At 36.4% G+C, this 24489-nt stretch overlaps 1 pseudogene; it reads left to right on the plus strand.

Moving 5' to 3' along the window:
- The first annotated feature begins 21133 nt into the window (after positions 1 to 21133).
- On the plus strand, positions 21134 to 21800 carry LOC123464686 (annotated as a pseudogene).
- The last annotated feature ends 2689 nt before the right edge of the window (positions 21801 to 24489 follow it).

Below are 24489 nucleotides of genomic sequence, written 5' to 3' on the forward strand. Positions count from 1 at the left end.
TGCAGTGATTTCCAAGCCCCCCGCCAAATAAAGTCTCTTACTGCTTCAATTGGTTTCCCATCTATTTGCCATGAAGTGATGGGACCAGATGCCATGATCTTAGTTTTATGAATGCTTAGTTTTAAGCCAACTTTTTCATTTTCCTCTTTCACTTTTGCTGATCCTTAATTTTTATAATGCTTGGAAAGAAATGAGCCCTAAGAGGAGGTGTAAAACTTTTTGATAATAGCACTGGTGTATTTCCAGTTTTTAATTTTTTCATTGACCCATTGATACTCAGTAGCATGGCGTCTAAGCGCCATATATTGGTGACTTTCTAGTTTTCTTCTTGTAACTGATTTCTTGTTTCATTGTGGTTGGAAAAGATGCCTAATATGATTTAAATTTTAAACATTGAAATTTGAATTTTGGCTGAGCATGTGCTATGTTTTGAATAGTTTCAAATGTACTTGAGAAAAATTTTGCTGCTTTGGATGGAATGTTCTTATCTATCTATTATCTATCTATCTACCTATAATAAGTCCATTTGATCTAATGTGTTTGGCTTTTTACTTGCTGTTAGGATGGATTGGCAATTTCCAAGGTCCTTACATGCAGAATTGGAAATCAGAAACCCTACTTATTTTAGGTTTCAAGTGAATTTTATTTCTGCTGCTTCCTTCTCTAGAGCAGAAATCAAGGTATAAGGGTGCATGTATGTCTCACAAATGCAGGTTCTGTCTATAAATGCATATATATACATTATACTTATGTTTATATCACCTGTAGTTAAATATGAAATCTCACTTTTATTGTATTACTGAGCCTAGGGTCTTGAACCTTCTATATATTCCACTGCTAAAAGTGGTGCACTTCAGTTCATTTGCTCAGTCGTGTCCAACTCTTTGTGACCCTGTGAGCCACAGCACCCCAGGCCTTCTTATCCATCACCAACTCCTGGAGTTCACCCAAACTCATGTCCATTGAGTCGGTGATGCCACCCAACCATCTCATCCTCTGTCACCCCCGTTCTCCTCCTGCCCTTAATTTTTCCCAGCATCAGGGTCTTTTCAAATGAGTCAGCTTTCAGGATCAGGTAGCCAAAATATTGGAGTTTCAGCTTCAACAGTCTTACCCAAAACTAACGTCTTGATACTTCCCAAGTTTGTTTAATTGTTAAAATTTCCTGTATAATATTTAGGAATTATTTCTTGGCCCAAAGAAAAAATTATTTAATTAGCAAGTGCCAATATTAGAGTCCTGAATTCTATACTTTAAAATTTTCCTCTGTGTTTCTTACCATCACCTATACTTATATAACTGAGAATTCTAGATCTCTGTTTATAATTCAATGATTTTATGAAATGTTTATTGCTGACCCACCTCAGATTGAGGTTAGAAAATATTACATTTCAACACAAGGGGAAAAGAAAAGAAAATCTGAACTTGAAGCACATTTCAACTCAGTGGAAACTATCATAGTAAAGGAAATCATAAAGTTAGGTTAACTGAGCTCTTTAGCATTATGTCAAGCAAGATAAGCTTCTAGGACTTCATTCTGTATTCCACAGCTGTTTCTTTACACTTGCTGTTCAACAGTCTTTTTATTGTTTGTGGCCAGTCATTGGCAGAATAAAATGATCTATTTCCTACATTGTCTGCTCCTTTTATTCTGTACAGTACCCCACCATCCATAACGTGGCCAGTTTCTGTATACATTTGTTTGTAGATTTATAGAATATATCCAACAAAGAACCTGAGGCAGATTTTAATAAATGTAACATTTTGTACAAAAATAATAATAGTAAACATGTTACACAAACATCAACCCCTAAAGGTTTAAGAAGGTTGATTTCATAAGCAAAAATCTAGATGAGTGCCTTTCTAACTTCTGGCTAGAGAACAGTTTCCTAAGTAAAATATAAAAAGGGTTAGCTATAAAAATGTTCATAAATTTGAATATTCCAAAATATAATTGCCAATCACTAAGTGGAAAGATAAGCTATAGATCTCCAGAATAAATTTAGAACCTAGATAACCAATAAATAACATTATGAATGTGTAACAAACCACAAAATCAATAATATGAAACAACTCAGAACAGAATGAACATTATGTAGAAGAGAACATTGTATTGGGCTTCCCTGGTAGCACAGCAGGTAAAGAATCTGCCTCTAACACAGGAGACCTGGATTTGATCCCTGGTTTGGGAAGATCCCCTGGAGAAGGGAATGGCAACCCACTCCAGTATTCTTGCCTGGAGAATCCCATGGAGAGAAGAGCCTGGTGGGCTATAATCCATGGGGTAGCAAAGAGTTGTATATGACTGAGCAACTAACACTTTCATAGAAGGGAAAATATAATTATTTAGTATATATATATGACAATATATTCCATCTCACTAGTAATTTGGTGTGAAAAATTAAAACCATGGTAATATGTTTTTTTTGATAACCTTAAAACTGGCAAAAATTAAGCAGTTTTAAAATCCCAAATGCTGGAAAAAAAAGTGAATCATAATAGACTCTTTAATAATTGCTATCAGGTATATTCTCATGGGGAATTTGATGTTATTTCATGAAGTTGAATATCTACACACCCTTAGATCTAGCAGTACCATTCTTAATCATATACCCAAGACTTGACAAACTTTACTGGGAATTATATGCAAGAATAATTGCAAAACCGAAAGTGAACATGACCCAATTGTCCATGATAAGATGAACATGATAAGACAAAACTTTTCATTATTTTTTTAAATTTTTAAAATTTTTTATTGTAGTGTAGTTAGTTGATTCACCATGTTGTATTGGTTTCAGGTGTACAGCAAAGTGAATTAGTTACCTATCTATCTATCTACTCTTTTTTAGATTCTTTGCCCATTTAGTTTATTACAGAGTATCAAGTAGAGTTGCCTATTCTATACAGTGGGCTCTTATTAATTATCTATTTTAAATATAGTAGTGTTTATGTCAATCTCAACCTCCCAGTTTATCCTTTCCCCACTTGCCCACCTTGGTAACCATAAGGTGGTTTTCTATACCTGTGACTTTACTGTTGTTTTTGCTCAGCTTCTAACTGAGCAAAAAAAGTTCATGTCCAACTCTTTGCAATGCCATGAACTGCAGCACACCAGGCTTCCCTGTTCTTCACTATCTCTCAGAGTTTGCTTAAACTAATGTCCACTGAATTGGTGATGCCATCCAACCACCTCATCCTTTGTTGCTCCCTTTTCTTTCTGTCAATCTTTCCCAGCATCAAGGTCTTTTCCAAAGAGTTGGCCCTTTGTATCAGATGACCAAAGTATTGGCGCTTCAGCATCAGCCCTTCCAGTGAGTATTCAGGGTTGATTTCTTTTAAGATTGACTGATTTGATCTCCTTACTATTCAAGGAACTCTTAAGAGTCTTCTCTAGCACCACAATTTGAAAACCTCAGTTCTTTAGCTCTCAGCCTTCTTTATGATCCAACTCTTACATCCATATGAGACTAATGGACAAGCCAGAGCTTTGATTATATGGACCTTTCTTTGCAAAATGATGTCTCTATTTCTTAATACATTATCTAGATTTGTCATAGCTTTTGTTCCAAGGAACAAGTGTGTTTTAATTTCATGGCTGCAGTCACCATCTGCAGTGATTTTGGAACCCAAGTGAATAAAGTCTGTCACTGTTTCCACTGTTCCCCCATCTATTTCCCATGAAATGATGGGACCAGATGCCATGATTTTAGTTTGTTGAATGTTGAGTTTTAAGTCAGCTTTTTCACTCTCCTCTTTCACCTTCATCAAGAGGCTCTTTAGTTCCTTTACACCTTCTGCCATTAGAGTGGTATCATCTGCATATCTTAGGTTGTTGCTATCTCATCCAGCATCTTGATTCCAGCTGTGCTTCATCCAGCCTGGCATTTCACATGATGTGCTCTGCATAGAAGTTAAATAAGCAGGGTGGCAATATGCAACCTTGCCTTACTCCTTTCCCAATTTTGAAACAGTTCATTGTTCCATGTCTGGTTGTAAATGTTGCTTCTTGTCCTGCATACAGGCTTCTCAGGAGGCAGTTAAGATGGTCTGGTATTCTCATATCTTGAAGAATTCCCAGTTTGTTGTAGCCATTCCCCTCTTCAGGGATCTTCCTGACAGAGGGATCAAACCCAGGTCTCTTTTGTCTTCTACATTGGCAGGCAATTTCTTTATCACTAGTGCCACCTGGGAAGCTCTGTGGTGATCCACACAGTCCAGTGCTTCCGTGTAGTCTATGAAGCAGAAGTAGATGGCTTTTTAAAATTATCTTGCCTTTTTTATGATCCAATGAATGTTGGCAATTTGATCTCTGGTTCCTCTGCCTTTTCTAAACCCAACTTGTACATCTGTAAGTTTTCAGTTTAGATACTACTGAAACCTAGGGTGAAGGATTTTAGGCATTACATTGCTAGCATGTAAACTGAGCACAGTTGTATGGTAGTTTGAGCATTCTTTGCCATTGCCTTTCTTTGGAATGAAAACTGACCTTTCCAATCCTGTGGCTGCTGCTAAATTTTCCAAGTTTGCTGGCACATTGAGTGAATCACTTTAACAGCATAATCTTTTAGGATTTGGAATGTTTTCAGCTAGAATTCCATACCTTGAGAGAGTCAATTCCTAGGCAGGTTGATAAGAATTCCAAGGTCCCTGAGGAGGAGAGGAGCTCTTAAGGAGGAGATAGGAGTCTGGAGTTCTCAAGGAGGAGAAAAGGACAAACTTTTTTTTTTTTTTCCTACATTACTTTGTCTTAGTCGATATAAGAATGTATCTTGGTCAAGGACATGTTTCTCTTTAACAAGAACCTTCTAACTGATCTTGTTATCCTAAGGTGTATATTGTGGCAGTGAGTCTGGTAAGACCTTTCTATTGTTAGTTCCAATCTTGTTAATTTAAGATGTATGTTGTGGGAGTAGGTCTGGTAAAAGTATATAAGGCCTTGATAAGACTAGTGAGGGGGACACTCTCCATCCCCCTTCTGATGTCTGTGTCAGAAGCTTTCTCTGTCTTTTTTATACTTTAATAAAACTCTGCTACTCAAAAGCTCTTGAGCGATCAAGCCTCATCCCCGGCCCCAAAAATAAATCTTCAGAGATCACGAATCTGGCACTGTTCACTGTAAGCCATCAACCTCCACTAGCTTTGTTCATCATAATGCTTCCTAAGGCCCATTACTTCAGGCCTCAGGATGTCTGGCTCTAGATTAGTGAACACTCCATTGTTCTATCCAGGTCAGTAAGACCTTTTCTGTACAGCTCCTCTGTGTATTCTTGCTTCCCTAGTGGCTCAGCGGTAAAGAATCTGCCTGCAATGCATGCGACATAAGAGAGTGAGTTCAATCCCTGGGTCAGGAAGATCCCCTGAAGGAGGGCCTCGCCATCTCTTCTTAATCTCTTTTGCTTCTGTTAAGTCCTTCCTTGCTGTTTCTGTCCTTTATTGTGCCCATCTTTGCATGAAATATTCTGTTGGTATCTCCAATTTTCTTGAAGAGATCTCTAGTCTTTCCCATTCTATTGTTTTCCTCTATTTCTTTCCACTATTCACTTAAGAAAGCTTTCTTATTTTTCCTTGCTATTTTCTGGAACTCTACATTCAGTTGGATATATCTTTCCCTTTCTTCCTTGCCTTTCACATCTCTTCTTTTCTCAGCTATGTGTAAGGCGTCCTCAGACAACCATTTTGCTTTCTCACATTTCTTTTTCTTTGGGATGATTTTGGTCACCACCTTCTGTACAGTGTTACACACATCCATCCCTAGTTCTTCAGGCACTCTGACCATCCGATCTAATCCCTTTAATCTCTTCATCACCTCCACTGTTCAATCATAAGTTATTTGCTTTAGGTCATACCTGAATAATCTAGTGGTTTTCCTTGCTTTCTTCAATTTAAGCCTGGATTTTGCAATAAAGTCTCTATTACACTATTGCAATAAGTGACTCTATTACTCTTTTGTAAATATGCTCATCTGTACCATGTTTTCAGATTCCACATATAAGCAATATTGAATAGATAAAGTTTTGTAGTATATTCATGGAATAGGTTATGTTAATGTTACAACAATTAAACTGAATAAAATACAATGACATGCAACAATATAGATGAATTATAAAATCATTTTGTGTGAAAAAATGAAAATACCAGAAAATTATTGCAATACAATATCTTTTTAAAGTGAAGTGTGAAAACAAGCAACAATAAACTATGTATTTTTTTCAAGGTCTGGTAACCAAGAAACAAAAGACTATTGATTCCCTCCCTCATAGAAAAACTCTATGTACAGTAGTGAAGCTGTAACGAGTACCCATAGTATCAAACCACATTTATTGTAAAACAGAGAAACAGAAGGCATAAAGCTGTTAACTCATCCTTGAAGATGTTGAAATCATCCAGTGAAATTATTGGGAGAGCTCTCTGATCTGACACTGGAGAAGGTCTTTGCTTAGGCCTCAGTTATGTTTTCTGGGATATTTGTTTTCTATGTATTATTTTCCACTACTCTTGGCCATGTGTTATAAGAGTTTTCCTCATTGTTTACAAACATGGGCACATCTGAAGTGGATGTTGAGGAATGTGCTTTATTGTGCATACATAGTTTTTGCTGCCTCCTTCATGTTTGAGTAAAGGTTTCTTCTTCTTCTTCTTAGACCCCAGTTCATGGTTTGTCTGGGAATACAATTCCTTCCACTTAATAATGAGCTACTCACTTACTTTCTTAATCAAGTATGTGCCTTTAGTCATATCCAAATTATTTCCCAGGCTTTCTTTCCTTTCTTTCTTCCTTCCTTCCTTGCTTTCTCTCTCTCTGGATAGATAGATACAGAACTGTCTACCTGTCTAATCTTTATATATTATATATAATCTTTCCCAGTCCTGGGTGTCTGTATCCTAATATAGCAAATATTATATATATATATATACCTAATATATCACCTTATAGCCTTGTTGATATTATAAAAAGATTATTCTTTGCCAAATGGATAGGTCTGTCAAAGAGACTTTGTTTCTCAGAGGCATTTTAAAACTTTTTTTTTTTTCTGTTTTATATCTAGAAATAGTTGACTTTTCCAACCAGTTTTGACCCCACATTTATCAACCCTCTATATTTTTTTTCTTTCATCTCTGCTTTTCAACCAGACAGCTTTTTAAAGTTCATCTCTTATTTCTAATACCTTACTAAATGAAGCCAGTTCATACCAAATATTCAACTAAAAGTCTATTTTCCAAAGTCTTCTGCTGGATTCATAAACTTGATAGATGTGTTTGCTTTCTCAGACTCACTGACAGAAGCTAAGTCTTCTAGAACTCAGTAACACGAGACTCCCTCTTTCCAACCTCTAACACTGGTTTCCTTGCCACTCCATCACTGAATTACATAGATGAGGCTATTTAAATAGAAGAATCCCACTTACATTGCCAATTATGTATTGATTATGATCATGCAAGCTGCTATAACATATAAACCTTAGATGTCTGTGGGTTAACAAAAATGTAAATTTTTTCTTTTAACCTATTGGATAATATTGTGCCATCTGGAATCATAACTGTTTTATGTTTCTTTAATTTTTATTTTATTTTGGAGCATTGTTGATTTACAAAATTGTGTTAGCTTCCTATGTAAGGTGATTTAGTTATAAATATACATATATCAATTCTTTTTCATACTCTTTTTCCATGTAAGTTATTACAAAATGTTGAGTAGAGTTTCCTGTGATATATAGTAGATTCTTAAGAGACACTGGTCTGAACCTTGAGTCTTGACGATCCCCCTGGAGGAGGGCATGGCAACCCACTGCAGTATTCTTACCTTGAGGATCCCATGGATAGAGAAACCTGGTGGGCTACGGTCCATAGCGTTGCAGAGTCAGACATGACTGGAGCGACTTAGCACACAGCACACACACAAACAGTAGATTGTTTTCTACTGTTGTGCTATTATAAACAATGCTACAATATATATCTTTTTAGTTGCTTTCTAGTTTTAACATGGGAGAGTTCTTTTAGGTATATATTAATGCATGATTAAAATTACTGAGCCATGTATTATGCACATTTTATTTTTTATTAAAAAGTTTTAAATTTACTGTTGTACCATTGGCTGATAACATTATGTGTTTCATGCCTACTACTTTATATTTCAATTTCCGTGTACGCTACAGCATGTACATATTAAATGTTAGCTAATTGTGCCAAATTGCCCTACAAAACTGCTATATAGATTAAACTATCATCAATATGTTCCCTGAAGATACTTCAATATTTGATTCTATTGTTAAATAATTCTCAGCCTTATGGGTAAAAACACGCTATAATGTCTTTTAAAATGTGCTTTATAGGGTCACTAGTGACACTTAGAATCTATTCATGAGTTATTAACTATATGAATTTCCTCTGTAAATTGTCTTTATACAGTTTGGCTAGGCTTTTGTTTATTCTTTTCTTGTATATGTTAAGGCATTCTTATATACTCTATAGAGAATAGCTGAAATTATTTTTATCATTCTATTCTTTTATCTTTTTTTAAACTGTTACAACATTTTACTTTTTGTTAACCATAAGTTTGACATTTTAACCTTGATAAATCTATGCATTTTTCTTTAATATTTCATGTTTTATTTTAGAGGTCTTATTTTTCCCAATGTTGAAAATATTATATTTTCATTAAATATTTAAGGGTTTTTAAAAAGTACGTTTGATATGCCTTGATTAAATATGTGTGCATGTATTTATACATATGTATGTATGTAAGAGAGGCAGAAAGATAGGAGAATGTATAAAATAAGTATCTGACTCTTTACTTTCTTGTTTGAATAGCCAGTTGTTTAAATATTTTTAATTGAATACCTTATCTTTTCCCCACTGATTTGAAATGTCACACTTTATGTAAACTAAATTATTGTAATATGCATGGACTTATTTATGGATTCTATTTTTAAATCTGTTTGTTTATTTTTGTATAAATCTCACATGGACTTCATTATTATGGCTTTGTCATATGGTTTGGCAAACTAGTTATGCTCATTTTCTTCTTTTCCAAATATTATTCTCCCTCCTTGTGCATTTTCTTGTCCATTTTCCTTTTCCAAGGAAACTCCTTCAACACCGTGCCGTTGGACTCACAGTGATTTGGAGAGAAACCAGGCAGCACAGTGGTAAAGAATCTGCCTGACAATGCAAGAGACACAAGAGATCCTTGGTTCAGGAAGATTCTGCAGAGAAGAAAATGGAAACCACTCTAATTGTGCCTGGAAAATTCCATGGACAGAGGAGCATAGTGGGCTACAGACCATGGGATCTCAGAGTTGGACACTGCTGAGCAGGCACACGTGTACGTCAGTGTCGTGTTATTGAATCTTCTCATCTAGGGATATATTTCCATATTAAAATTTTCTCCTACACTTTTCATAATTTTCTCCTACACTTTTCATTAAACTTCTACCAGTTACTTCAAATGAAAATAATAGCAGAATCAGGTAATCTTGATTTTGTCTTGGCTCATTGAATATATATGCTCTTTGATTAGTTAAATATGGATAATCTTTTTCAACCTTATTGGGCAATATGAGGAAAGAAAGAATTGTGATTATACATGAAGCCCTTATTATAGTTTAAACAAATGTTAGAAACTGAGATAAAGAGAAGTGGTTCAGCCTTTAGTTTAAGTAGATGTTGATCTTGTTGCAGAAGCACATAAGCAAACAGTAAATTGCAACACAAAATAGGCTGCCACAAGGGAGTACATTTATTAAAATCACCAAATTTATATTGGCAAGGGACTAGAAAGGTATTCTGGGGGAGATGATGCCTAAGGTTTGAGTACTTGTAAAAACATGGATCTTAAAAATAACTTAAATGAAATTGACAGATTATGTAGGCTGCTCTACTCACAGACTTTGTAAAAGGCAGATCCAGGCTACATATCTAGAGCCATATGGTTTAAAAATCTGTGCAAGGGTGGTGGCACCTTCATATTTTTATTATATTTTTTAATCATTGTGGTTTGCAATTGAGGTGACTTGAATAGCTGACAGAATATATGTGGCTTTATTTCTATTCTAATGCCTTTTTTTTTTTGGTTAGGTTATTAAAAGTGAAACTGCATGTCTTTAAATATTTGGAAGCATTTAAAGATTTGGGAAAAGGGGAAAGTGTCAGTCACTCAGTCATGTCTGACTTTTTGTGACCCCATGGCCTATTACCTGCCAGGGTCCTCTGTCCATGGAATTTCCCAGGCAAGAATACTGGAGTGGGTAACCATTCCCCTCTCCAGGGAATCGTCTGGACCCAGGGATCAAAATGGATCTTCTTCGTTGCAGGCAGGTTCTTTAACATCTGAGACAAAATATTGCTACCTCTTAGAAAGAATGCAATATTGCTTCTTCCTGGGTTTAGGAATAAATTAATTTAACAAATTAATATAATATATAATGAAGACACTTATACAAACATTGAAAACTCCACTTGGCATCAGAACCAACATGTACTTAATAAAGAGAAGTTAAGAAGCAGAATCACACATTATAACAGCAGTGAAACAAAATTTTAAAGGGAAAAACCCTCCAAATACCCAATACTAGCCTGTGATAAGACACTGTCAGAGAACGTTAATTAACAGCACTTAGAAGAGGTCTGTTTTTCATGTTTAACAACAAAATGGCTGATGACAACTCAAAATGTCAGCCATATGATTCCAAACCCAAATGTGAACAGCTGAGGCTGTACTGGAGGCTTAGTTCAAAGCCAAATCAAAGAAGACAGGTCCATTTAGACACAAGCCCTATTACTTGGCAAGAATATTGATTATAGGACAAACTGAAAGAATATTGTCTATATTTCTTTTTGTGGAATCCTCCGAATCCTAGTGCTCTGAAGCATTTAAAACCAACGTATCTTTATTAATTCTGTCTCCGTCCTGGTCAAAAGAATTCTACTGGTATACAGAAGAAAATAAGTCTCCATCTAAACAAGAATTGGCTCTTTAACAGCAGAACATTTGGAAAACTTGATATAGTCAATAAACCTAGAATTGTTTTTCCAAAAACTATGTTTCTCTGTGTTATTAAAACTCTTCCAATAGGTAAAACTAATGCAAATAATACTGGTTAAATACTTGAGGTTCTGTTTTATATAAAATTTGAAAAACATGTGAAGATCAAAAGAGCAATAGGCTAAACTTTTCCCTTCCAGTTGTTTAATGCATATTCATAATCAGTGCTTAATAAGAACTTATTTTCTTTGACTTTTACAAGTGTAATGAAATTATTAAGATACGGTGAATCAAAGCAATTGTTCAGACTCCATAATGATAACTCTCAACAATTTGGTAGGTGGGTCCTAGGCTTGCACAAATGAGCTGGAAAAAATGTTCTTATCACAGAGTAAAGAACACATTATATAATAAAAGAATATCAAAACTTAGAAATTTCTGATATAGAAATAAAGGGAATAATGGGAAACCTACTAACATAAATTCCAAGTTATTTTAAAACTAAATATTATATCTCAATTCCATAAAAGTTGATAGCAAAGAAAAGCAGATTTGGGAACTATAGCAAATGAAAATAATTCCTGATTTTAAATCCACAGTTTGTAATTTTAAAATTTTACTGTAGAAAATGTAAGTTTTATTTTAATGTGGCTACTTAATTTTAAGGTATGATCTATTGTAAGACTCCCAGTATTCTTTATGCAAATCAGTGTTACTAAGAAATCATTTACCCTAAATAGTACAGTTGCTTAGGTAAGAGGTAGTTGAATTCCCAACTTATGGCTGCCATTTACATCCATCTTTGTGGCTTTAAATTTGGAGCTCCAGTGGAAAATCTCTTTGTGCTCTCTACCTACCATGTCTTTTCTTCCAAGGAGCAAGCATCTTTTAATTTCATGGCTTCAGTCACCATCTGCAGTGATTTGCTGCTGCTGCTGCTGCTGCTGCTGCTAAGTTGCTTCAGTCGTGTCCAACTCTGTGAGATATTATTCACAACATGCTTGTTGCTTCATCATATGGTAACTGTTTCTCAGTTTCAGCTTTTGTCCAATTGACTCTATGAGGTGCCTCTCACAAATCCCTGAAGTTAATTTTATAAATATCATATGGCCTAGACTTTAAATCATATGTATCTAAATTTCTCTCATTGTGGAAAAATTCAAATTAATAGTTTTAAAACATGGAGTAACAAAGAGATAAAAATGTGATTCTATTTAAAAAATTATTTTATAATATATTCTATATATACATATATGTATTAGCACTACTTTATTAATGCTTTATGATATAGAAGTTATACTGTTTTAAAAATGCTGTATGTAGAGTATGTACTACTCTATTCATGCTTTCATAACAGGACAAATTCATGTTTAATCCTCTCCAAGCATTAGGACATTTAGATAACTCTGAATAAGTTGATCTAAAGAGCACTTTCAGTAAAATTTGAATAAGCAGACTAGCTAAATAAGGATTGTTAATTAATGTAATCCTATCTATAAATACTGCAAATATCTATAAATATAAATTAATATCTATAAATACTATAAATAAATATTTCATATACAATTTATCAGTGGTAGATTTTTATAAACTTGTGATGTATATTTTTATAAAATCTTGATGTCTCAATGAGGCATGCAACTGAAGAGAAGAGCTTATTAATGTGTTTACCACTAAAATGCAATAAATATTACATACTCTCAAATTATACACACCAGATCTAACAAATTCCAATTGTTTTCCTATTCACACAATTTCTATTGCTAGAGTTTCTCTTGTAATTATTAATTACCACTTCTCATGACATAACACTAACTTTCAATAAGAATTTGAAAATAAAATATTTTCCCTTAATGTTTCAATCAGATTCATGGTAAAATGCTTCCAAGTTGATTTCCAATTTAGGGAAGTCTCAATCTATTACTTGATTGATATCAAAGTTAAAGATTAGGCTCCCATTCAAGTTATTTTGTCATAACTTTGAATATGAGTCCCAACTTTGCAGCCAAAACATTCTGTCTCCTATATAATTTTCCACAGAAAATAATTTTCATAGTAACTGGTATCATCTAGAAGAAAAAATGACTAATTAGTTAATGTGGAAACTGACCAAGCATATATTGTATGCCAAAGGAAAAAAAAATAATCTAAATAATGAGAGAGTTCTTTAAAAAAAAAAAACAACCTGAAATAAATTTTCAATAAAACTACATGGTATATTGAAGTTAAAATATTAAAGTATTATGAAATTTCAGTTTAACTTACAACTCTAAGAAATTTATTTAAATTTCAAAAATTAGCAAATATCCCAACTACTCTCTGTACTCTCTTAGACTAATTTCTTTGTGTAGTATATTATGTCAACAGAGGTTGTAATTCAATAAATAGCTATACCCAATTCCTTAGTGTTTATGTAAATAGTGATTATAAATGAAGAGATAATAGCACTTATTTTATTAATGTTAAATGGTGCATAAATGCATTTCCTAAAAAGTGCTAAAATAAATGAATGAAGGTTGTCTACTCAAAAAATGACTGCATCAATTTCTTTTGCTAATTAAAAGGTATGTTAAGCTAGTTAATTGAACAGCTGATTAATATGCTTCCCATTGTTCAATATTTATTTTGGTATCATAGTAGATATAAGCTTATGACTTAAATACTCTTTTATAATAACAACAATAATAAATAATTATTAATTAGTTTAATCAAATCAATCAATATTCTTGAGTTTCTATTATGTAGTAAATATCATGCTGTGTACTGTGGCAGTGAAAACAGTAGAAAAATCTATTCTCATCGAGGAGGAGGCAAAAATATCAGTGACAAGCTAAGGAGAAAAAAACAAGAGAGATACAAAAGTGGGGAAAGAAGCCTTATGAGGCCTTGATGGTCTGGGCTAGAATGTTGGCTTTCATTCCATGAAGGAGGAAGAATATCTGAAGATTTTGAATAAAGAAGAAAAATAGCTGATTTATATTTTAACAAGTTAGATCTGGTTGTATTGAAAAATAGATTAAGAAGCACAAATGGAAAGGTCAGACAATAGCAAACAGTTGTTTACAACAAACCAGATACAGATAATGGTGGTTTGGACTACAGAGAGAGCAGTGAAACTGATGATAAATCATCACAATCTATACAAAATTTTTAAGTAAACTTATAGGATTTGCTAACAGTTTGTGTTATCAAGTCCAAGCTTATACTGCTTACCACATGACAGACCAATAAATTGAGAGACCAGGTCTTGGGGCAATGAATAGTGACTTTGTTCAGAAAAGCAGAAAACTAATAAAATGGTGAACAAGTTTCCAAAACACCCATTTTACCCAAGTTAGAGTCCAGGCTTTTTTTATACTTGTGGGTGGCTGGTTGTTGCAAACATCTTGGTGCCAGAATCCTGTTTTTCCTGCAGCTGCTCAGGAAGGTATGGTTGCAATGTTTCTTGAAACCTCTAAGGAGAAAAATATTATTCTATGTTCTACAACTTTTTATCTGTATACCAATGAAAGTGTTATATGTTTAAAAGACAGAGCCTTGAGAATGGGCTATCTTGTATACTTCAGGTTATAGACAATGTTCATTTACAAAAGGTGCAGAGCTAGCATGGCTAAGCATAGGTAACAGAGTACAAAGGTTGGAGCTCAAGGAATAGATCCATCATGGAGTCAGGTTTGCAATTTTCTGTTACATTTAGAAGTGGAATATTACAGAAATTGGAGTCAAAATTGATTACAGTTGGTTCTCTGGTGGGTGCTTCCTCAGTGAGTTACAGAGGGTCCACTGTACTATGACATTTTATGTAGGGAAACTGAGGATCTAAGGATTTTATTATCCATGGGTGTCCTGGAACCAACCCTCTGCAGATACCAAAGGATGACTGTAGAAGGTTGACTGAAAAGACTGAGAAGGGCACATTTGAGGATGCAAAGTAATGTTCAAAATTCTCCAAGCCAGGCTTCAACAGTATGTGAACCATGAACTTCCAGATGTTCAAGGTGGTTTTAGAAAAGGCAGAGGAACCAGAGATCAAATTACCAACATCAGCTGGGCCATCAAAAAAGCAAGAGAGTTCCAAAAAACATCGATTTCTGCTTTATTGGCTATGCCAAAGCCTTTGACTGTGTGGATCACAATAAACTGTGGAAAATTCTGAAAGAGATGGGAATACCAGACCACCTGACCTGGCTCTTGAGAAACCTGTATGCAGGTCAGGAAGCAACAGTTAGAACTGGACATGGAACAACAGACTGGTTCCAAATAGGAAAAGGAGTACATCAAGGCTGTATATTATCACCCTGCTTATTTAACTTATATGCAGAGTACATCATGAGAAACGCTGGGCTGGAAGAAGCACAAGCTGGAATCAAGATTGCTGGGAGAAATATCAATAACCTCAGATATGCAAATGACACCACCCTTATGGAAGAAAGTGAAGAAGTACTAAAGAGCTTCTTGATGGAAGTGAAAGAGGAGAGTGAAAAAGTTGGCTTAAAGCTCAACATTCAGAAAACTAAGATCATGGCATCCGGTCCCATCACTTCATGACAAATAGATGGGCAAACAGTGGAAACAGTGACTGACTTTATTTTTGGGGCTCCAAAATCACTGCAGATGGTGACTGCAGCCATGAAATTAAAAGATGCTTACTCCTTGGAAGGAAAGTTATGCTCAACCTAGACAGCATATTGAAAAGCAGAGACATCACTTTGTCAACAAAGGTCTGTCTACTCAAGGCTATGGTTTGTCCAGTATGGATGTGAGTTCAGTCCAGTTTAGTTGCTCAGTCATGTCCGACTCTTTGTGACCCCGTGAACCGCAACATGCCAGGCCTCCCTGTCCATCACCAACTTCTGGAGTCGGCACAAACTCATGTCCATCGAGTCAGTGATGCCATCCAGCCATCTCGTCCCCTCTCCTTCTGCCCTCAATCCTTCCCAGCATCAGGGTCTTTTCCAATGAGTCAGCTCTTTCCATCAGGTGGCCAAAGTATTGGAGTTTCAGCTTCAACATCAGTCCTTCCAGTGAACACCCAGGACTGATCTCCTTTAGGATGTAAGAGTTGGACTATAAAGAAAGCTGAACACAGAAGAATTAATGCTTTTGAACTGTGGTGTTGGAAAAGACTCTTGAGAGTCCCTTGGACTGCAATAGATCCAACCAGTCCATCCTAAAGAAGATCAGTCCTGGTGTTCATTGGAAGGACTAATGTTGAAGCTGAAACTCCAATATCTTGTCCACCTGATGTGAAGAGCTGATTCATTTGAAAAGACCCTGATGTTGGAAAAGATTGAGGGCAGGAGGAGAAGGGGATGACAGAGGATGAGATGGTTGTATAGCATCATCGACTCAATGGATATGAGTTTGGTTAAACTCCGAGAGTTGGTGATGGACAGGGAGGCCTGGCATGCTGCGGTTCATGGGGTGGCAAAGAGTCGGACACAACTGAGCGACTGAACTGAACTGGACTGATATAACATGAACTCAGTTTTAAAAACATTATAGAAGAGTCTGGACATCAAGGCAGAAGCCTGGATTGGAGAGATACATCTGGAAAATATGAACATATATCTTGTATTTAGAGTCATAAAATCATCTGTGTTTCAGTGGTGAGTGTAGAAAGGAGAGGGGGAAGAGACAAGAATTGAATCCTGTGTCTTGAATTCTAACAATTAGTGATCAGAGATAAGGAAGAAAACTGAAAAGATGTAGCTAAATTTTGTCAGAAGGGTGAGGGGGAGCTGTCCATTAACATGTCGTGAAAATTAAATGAAGAAATTGTTTCTGGGGGGAGAGAAAGATGGATCGTGTCAAATATTGCTAATGAGAGTAAGCACTGAATTTAGCAATGTGGAGGCCATGCGTGTCTTGACAGAAACAATTTCCCTGAACTGCTAGAGATGACTGCCTGACTAAGGGGGTTTCAAGAGAGAACGCAGAAGTACAATTAGAGGTAGTAGGTATGGACATGTACTTGAAGACACTTTGCTGAAAGATAAGGAAAGGAATGGAGTGGCAACCAGAAAGAGTGAGATAAAAAGACAGCTATTTTTTTTTTCTTAATATATATATTTTACTGAAGTATAGTTGACTTACAATATTTCAGGTGCACGCCAAGGTGATTCAGTTATACAAATACACATATATCATTTTTGAAATTAGTTTATTTAGCTTATGTTTTCCAACTTTTCCATCTCCTATTTTTTTTGGTGTTCTTTCTCAAGAGCATCTCTTTTATATACATATATGTAAATAATACATGCAATATATATTTTAGAAAACATGAATTTTTGCCCAACTAAAAAGTTATGACATTTTCATTCCACTTGTTTGACTTAATATAAATAGAATGCTGCATTTCTAGTTAAAAAACATAGATATGTGACAAGCAATAAAGGTTTACTGTATAGCACAGGGCTTCCCTTGTGGCTCAGCTGGTAAAGAATCTGCCTGCAATGCAGAAGACATGGGTTGGGAAGATCCCTGGAGAAGGGAAAGGCTACACTCTCCAGTATTCTGGCCTGGAGAATTCCAGGGACTATATAGCCCATGGAGAAGGCAATGGCACCCCACTCCAGTACTCTTGCCTGGAAAATCCCATGGATTGGAGGAGCCTGGTAGGCTGCAGTCCATGGCGTCGCTGAGAGTCGGACACAACTGAATGACTTCACTTTCACTTTTCACTTTCATGCATTGGAGAAGAAAATGACAACCCACTCCAGTGTTCTTGCCTGGAGAATCCCAGGGATGGGGGAGCCTTGTGGGCTGCCGTCTATGGGGTCGCAGGAAGTCGGACACTACTGAAGTGACTTAGCAGCAGCATATAGCCCATGGGGTCTCAAAGAGTCGGACACTACTGAGTGACTTTTGCTTTCACAGGAAACTATAGTCAATATCTTTCAATAACCTATAATGAAAAATAATTTCAAAGATGGTTATTTTTGAGAGATGGGAGCAATAAAAATTTATTCCTGTGCTTATCAACATTGCTATTATTCTAATACATGTAAATAAAGTGGCCCCAGTTTTCTCATAACTTATTGAACAATCCCAATAATTAACAGTGATTATTACAAATTATATCTGACCCCTTATCCTATTTTCACATGTACATCAAATCATTTACATTTCATCAGGCTTCTTGAATTGCAGGTTCTTAAGATATATGCAATGAAATTTTAATTAACAATCAAATTTGAGCCATACTAAAAACAAAAAAAATGTTTTTAATGACAAATAGGTGTTAAACATTAAGATGAATCTGCCACTTGAATATGAGTACCAAGCTTACACTTTCTCAAGTGTTATAATCAAATATTCTTCTAAAATAAAAGTGGTGAGATTATTTTTCAAGACCAATGCACATATATTCACATAAAATTGGGCATGACTGGACATAATAGAAGAAGTTAATGAAAGGAAAATTTAAGATGGGAATCAGGACGAGAGAGATTTTAATGAGAACTAGTGAATGGTACAATGATCTCCCATGAGGAAGTTCAGAGACTTCATTTTTCATGCACGATATGCATACTGCATGAAGAAGAATTTTTTGGAGGATCAAACCTTGCTGCTGATCCCAGAAAGCAACATACTGATTCAATATATGAATTTAGATGCTTCTTTCTGAAATGCCCATGCCCTGCAACTTATAAGGAATGGTTTTGTATATGTATCCACCACCCTTTAAGGAAAAAAGATTGCTCTCTTAAATCTGTTTCATTTTCTTTCTTGTACTATAGGTTGAACCACATGAAATTACTGCTGCTGCTGCTGCTAAGTCACTTCAGTCGTGTCCGACTCTGTGCGACCCCAGAGATGGCAGCCCACCAGGCTTCCCCATCCCTGGGGTTCTCCAGGTAAGAACACTGGAGTGGGTTGCCATTTCCTTCTCCAATGCATGAAAGTGAAAAGTGAAAGTGAAGTCGCTCAGTCATTCCCGACTCTTAGCGACCCCATGGACTGCAGCCTACCAGGCTCCTTTGTCCATGGATTTTCCAGGCAAGAGTACTGGACTGGGGTGCCATTGCCTTCTCTGCATGAAATTACTAATGTTTTGAAAATCAAAAATGATTGACTCTTTAAAATAATTTTTTTTATTTAAACCTCATCCATTGGTCCTTTTCAAGAGCATCCTCACACTTTTTATATCTTAAAGAAATCCGCTGAGGTATATACTGCCAGCTGAATACGTACTAGTCCTATAGGTATCTTTCTAACCCTTGTTTTGGTTCCCAGTTTCTCTCATGCCTTCATCTTAACAGATATTTCAAGTCTCTTTTCTGGTGGTTGAATTGACTCCATCCCATTAAGATCTCTTTGCCTTTGTTATAAGGGTGATTTCTGGACTATCATTTTCTTAATAGAGGGTGAATATTCTGTGTCAGAGAAAAAAAAGCAATTTAAAGCAAGTTTTTAAATTCCATCATGTCAAATTCAAAAACTAATAGCTTTAATGCCAAAATGCCTTTGGCTTCCCCTAATAATTGTGTGCGTGCTCAGTTGTGCGTGACTCTTTGGGACCCCATGAACTGAAGCCTGCCAGGCTCCTCTGTTCATGGGATTTTCTAGGCAAGAATACTGGAGTGCATTGCCATTTTCTCTTCCAGGGAATGGATCTTCCTGACCCAGGGACTGAACACATATCCCTTAGGTCTCCTGCATTGGCAGGCAGATTCTTTACCACTAGCACCACCTGGTAAGCCCCATAATAATAATACTTGTATATTTAATTTATTAACTATCATTAATAAATTTGCATTATTCTTAAACTAGCTAAGTATTGGGTTGGCCAAAAACTTCATTCAGAATTTTCTGTAGTTCAGTTCAGTCGCTCAGTCATGTCCGACTCTTTGTGACCCCATGGACTGCAGCATGCCAGGCTTCCATGTCCATAACCAGCTGCCACAGCTTGCTCAAAGCCATGTCCATACAGTTGGTGATGCCATCCAACCATCTCATCCTCTGTCATCCCCTTCTCCTCCTGCCTTCAGTCTTTCCCAGCATCAGGGTCTTTTCCAGTGAGTCAGCTCTCCACATCAGGTGGCCAAAGTATTGGAGTTTCAGCTTCAGTATCAGACCTTCCAATGAATATTCAGGATTGATTTCCTTTATGATTGACTGGTTTGATCTCTTTGCAGTCCAAGGGGCTCTCAAGAGTCTTCTCCAACACCACATTTCAAAAGCATCAATTCTTTGGTGCTCAGTTTATAGTCCAACGCTCACATCCATACATGAGCACTGGAAAAACCATAACTTTGACTAGATGGGCCTCTGTTGGCAAAGTAATGTCTCTGTTTTTTAATATGCTGTCTAGGTTGGTCATAGCTTTTCTTCCAAGGAGCAAGCGTCTTTTAATTTCATGGCTGCAGTCATCATCTGCAGTGGTTTTGGAGCCCCAAAAGGTAAAGTCTCTCACTGTTTCCATTATTTCCCCATCTATTTTCCATGAAGTGATACCTGAAACAACTTTTTGGCTAACCCAATATATCAGCCTATTTTAGAACTAATAAATTCCAAGGGTAAATATTTAAGTAGCTTCTTTTTTTCTTTATTTTGGTCTGACTTATTCTAGAAAATCAAGACAGAGTGAACTTGAGTAAATGGGAGGGGGTTTTTTTTCCCCACAACTTTAAAAATTTTCCTTTTCTCCTCTCATTTTTTTCTTCCTTTTTTTTTTTTGAAAGGACAAAATTAAACACAAACTTCCTTTAATTTTAGGTATATATTTGGCAATACATTTGCATGTATTCTCAAAGATGTTTCAACAGGTTGCAATCCTAATTCTCCATTAGAGATTTGACTGAGAACAATGCTAAAGTAAAGTCTTATGTCCTTGGTGGGGTAGGACACTTCCTCACTATTTATGTTCCATATCATTAAGCTCCATTGCTATGCATTAGGCAGGGTTTTTACCTTAGTTCAGGCTAGAAATAAAGACAGAATGCAATGCTTAACCTGCAAAAGCTTGTCTTCAACTGGGCAAAGCTATGTGAAAAATATAATGAAGATCAAGTGAGAATATTCACCATGAAAACTGTTTGTCAATGGTCTGAATATTATAGAATTCCTAATAAAATTCTAGATACTTTTCCAGCCTGTACAGAGCTGCTTGGATGCTGGAAGTGGTGGTGAGGTCCAAAGCAGCTTCTGGAATTTCTAAACATCCCTGGTCAGTACAAGATGGATCCAGTAGTCTTGAGTTACATGGACAATGTACTGCAATTAGATGTCTCACTACTGGATCCTCCAAGCTGGCTCAATGACCATGATATTGGGTTTGTCTTTGAGTACTTTGCCAACAGTCAATTTCATGACTGCACTGACCATGTCTGCTTCATCAGCCCTGAAGTTACTCAGTTCATCAAGTTTACTGGCAACCCAGCAGAGATGGCGCTGTTCCTTGAGCAGTTGGACCTCCCAAACAAGAGAGTTATATTTTTAGCCATCAGTGATAATTCCACACATGCAGCTGGGGGAACCCACTGGAGCTTGTTTGTTTATCTGCAAGATAAAAATGGCTTTTTTTCATTATGATTCTCATAGTAGTAGTAACTCATTCCGTGCAAAGAAGGTAGCAGAGAAACTAGAAGCTTTCTTAGGCAGAAAAGGATGCAAACTGGCCTTTATGGCAGAGAAAGCCCCTGCTCAACAAAACAGCTATGACTGTGGGATGTACATGATATGTAACACTGAGGCTTTGTGTCAGAACTTCTTTAGATAACAGCCAGAATCACTACTGCAGCTACTCACTCCTACATATATCACACAGAAGACAGAAGAATGGAAGTATCTCATTGCCAGACTTGTTAAAAATTAGCTGTTGAAATATATTTGACTTTTGAAGTCTCTTCTTTCTGCCTGTCCCCATGTATTGAATGGCTGCAGTCTCAGTGCCTGAGGGAAGATGCCTAGGAGAGGAAAGCTTAGAATACTTACTTTATCCTCAGAGAATGTTGTTCTCTGTATTATCCTAAATAAAAATTTTACTTTAACCCTAATTTCAGAACAATATTAATCACCAAAACGGATTAATTCCCTTTTGGGCTCTCTTATCCACATTGGTTTATTCCAAAGAGGGGAAAAAATTATCTGTAAAACAAATTAAGAATATATGAAATGTAAAAGCAAGAAGAAAATCATAGAGCAATCAAAAAAATTATTGCACAGCCCACATATTTCAAGAGATCAACTGGTTAGAAACAGATCTCAAAACCTAACCTAATTCAAGATCAAAGTATTATCAATTACTCAGTTCTGTGATACCTCTTTCATTCAACAAGCAAAGGCTTTCCCAGCTATGCTGCTAAGTCACTTAAGTGTGTCCGACTCTGTGCGACCCCATAGACGGCAGCCCACCAGGCTTCCCTGTCCCTGAGATTCTCCAGGCAAGAACACTGGAGTGGGTTGTCATTGCCTTCTCCAATGCATGAAAGTGAAAAGTGAAAGTGAAGTCGCTCAGTCCTGTCTGACCCTCAGCGACCCCATGGACTGCAGCCCACCAGGCTCCTCCATCCATGGGATTTTCCAGGCAAGAGTACTGGAGTGGGGTGCCATTGCCTTCCCAGCTATAACCTTTGCCAATACTTGATAAAAGTGGTGTTAGCCCATAGTTGCCCATCTGATTCCTGGAGCACTTTAAGAAAGGGAGAATCTTAAATAACTTTGTTGAAATAAATGTCTGTTGTGGACCTCTTGTTTTGCATCTGGAACTTGCTAAAGTTGGTTTATTTTTGTAAAGGAGGAAAAAATGTCCTTTCTAAACTTGTTCATTTAATTAAAAAATGCAGACAATGTAATTTTTGAAATGCTATTCTATCTTTTTTTGTTGTTTTTTTAAAATTTTTTATTTTATTTTTAAACTTTACAATATTGTATTAGTTTTGCCAAATATCGAAATGAATCTGCCACCAGTATACATGTGTTCCCCATCCTGAACCCTCCTCCCTCCTCCCTCCCCATACCATCCCTCTGGGTCATCCCAGTGCACCAGCCCCAAGCATCCAGTATCATGCATCGAACTTGGACTGGCGACTCGTTTCATACATGATATTATACAAGTTTCAATGCCATTCTCCCAAATCTTCCCACCCACTCCCTCTCCCACAGAGTCCATAAGACTGATCTATACATCAGTGTCTCTTTTGCTGTCTCGTACACAGGGTTATTGTTACCATCTTTCTAAATTCCATATATATGCATTAGTATACTGTATTGGTGTTTTTCTTTCTGGCTTACTTCACTCTGTCTAATAGGCTCCAGTTTCATCCACTTCATTAGAACTGATTCAAATGTCTTCTTTTTAATGGCTGAGTAATACTCCATTGTGTATATGTACCAAAGCTTTCTTATCCATTGATCTGATGATGGACATAGAGGTTGCTTCCATGTCCTGGCTATTATAAACAGTGCTGCGATGAACATTGGGGTACACGTGTCTCTTTCCCTTCTGGTTCCTCAGTGTGTATGCCCAGCAGTGGGATTGCTGGATCATAAGGCAGTTCTATTTCCAGTTTTTTAAGGAATCTCCACACTGTTCTCCATAGTGGCTGTACTAGTTTGCATTCCCACCAACAGTGTAAGAGGGTTCCCTTTTCTCCACACCCTCTCCAGCATTTATTGCTTGTAGACTTTTGGATTGCAGCCATTCTGACTGGCGTGAAATGGTACCTCATAGTGGTTTTGATTTGCATTTCTCTGATAATGAGTGATGTTGAGCATCTTTTCATGTGTTTGTTAGCCATCTGTATGTCTTCTTTGGAGAAATGTCTATTTAGTTCTTTGGCCCATTTTTTGATTGGGTCTTTATTTTTCTGGAGTTGAGCTGTAGGAGTTGCTTGTATATTTTTGAGATTAGTTGTTTGTCAGTTGCTTCATTTGCTATTATTTTCTCCCATTCTGAAGGCTGCCTTTTCACCTTGCTAATAGTTTCCTTTGTTGTGCAGAAGCTTTTAAGTTTAATTAGGTCCCATTTGTTTATTTTTGCTTTTATTCAGGAAATTTGTGTGTTAGTCACTCAGTTGTATTTGACATTTTGCTACTCCATGGACTGTAGCCCGCCAGGCTCCTCTGACCATGGAGTTCTTCAGGGAAGAATACTGGAGTGTGTTGCTATTTCCTTCTTCAACAGGAAGCTTATGAGGACCTTTTAAGTAATAAATACAAAGGTTACTTAGAGGTAGTTGGACATTTTTCTGAATAAATGCAATATTCTAGTGCCAGGCCAAACTATTTTCTTAAGCCCAACTGCATCAGAAATTTATGGGTGACCAACAAACTTCTATAAATGTTATTTTCTCCATCATCTCTACTCTGGGGAGAGGAAGAAAAAAAAAATTATGTCTATAGTAACTAAGACTCTGGGATTCTAAAAATCTACATATGTCTCAGTCTTCCTACATTATCCTTAGTTCTATTCTGTTGCTTTTTGGAGTAGCAGTGATTTGTCAAAGAAGATTCTTTTGTCCATTATCTTTGGTTCAAGGTAAACCTGTGATCTTGGATAGGTT

The sequence above is a fragment of the Bubalus bubalis genome, chromosome 2 (genome assembly GCF_019923935.1).
Source record: "Bubalus bubalis isolate 160015118507 breed Murrah chromosome 2, NDDB_SH_1, whole genome shotgun sequence".
Classification (NCBI taxonomy): domain Eukaryota; kingdom Metazoa; phylum Chordata; class Mammalia; order Artiodactyla; family Bovidae; genus Bubalus; species Bubalus bubalis.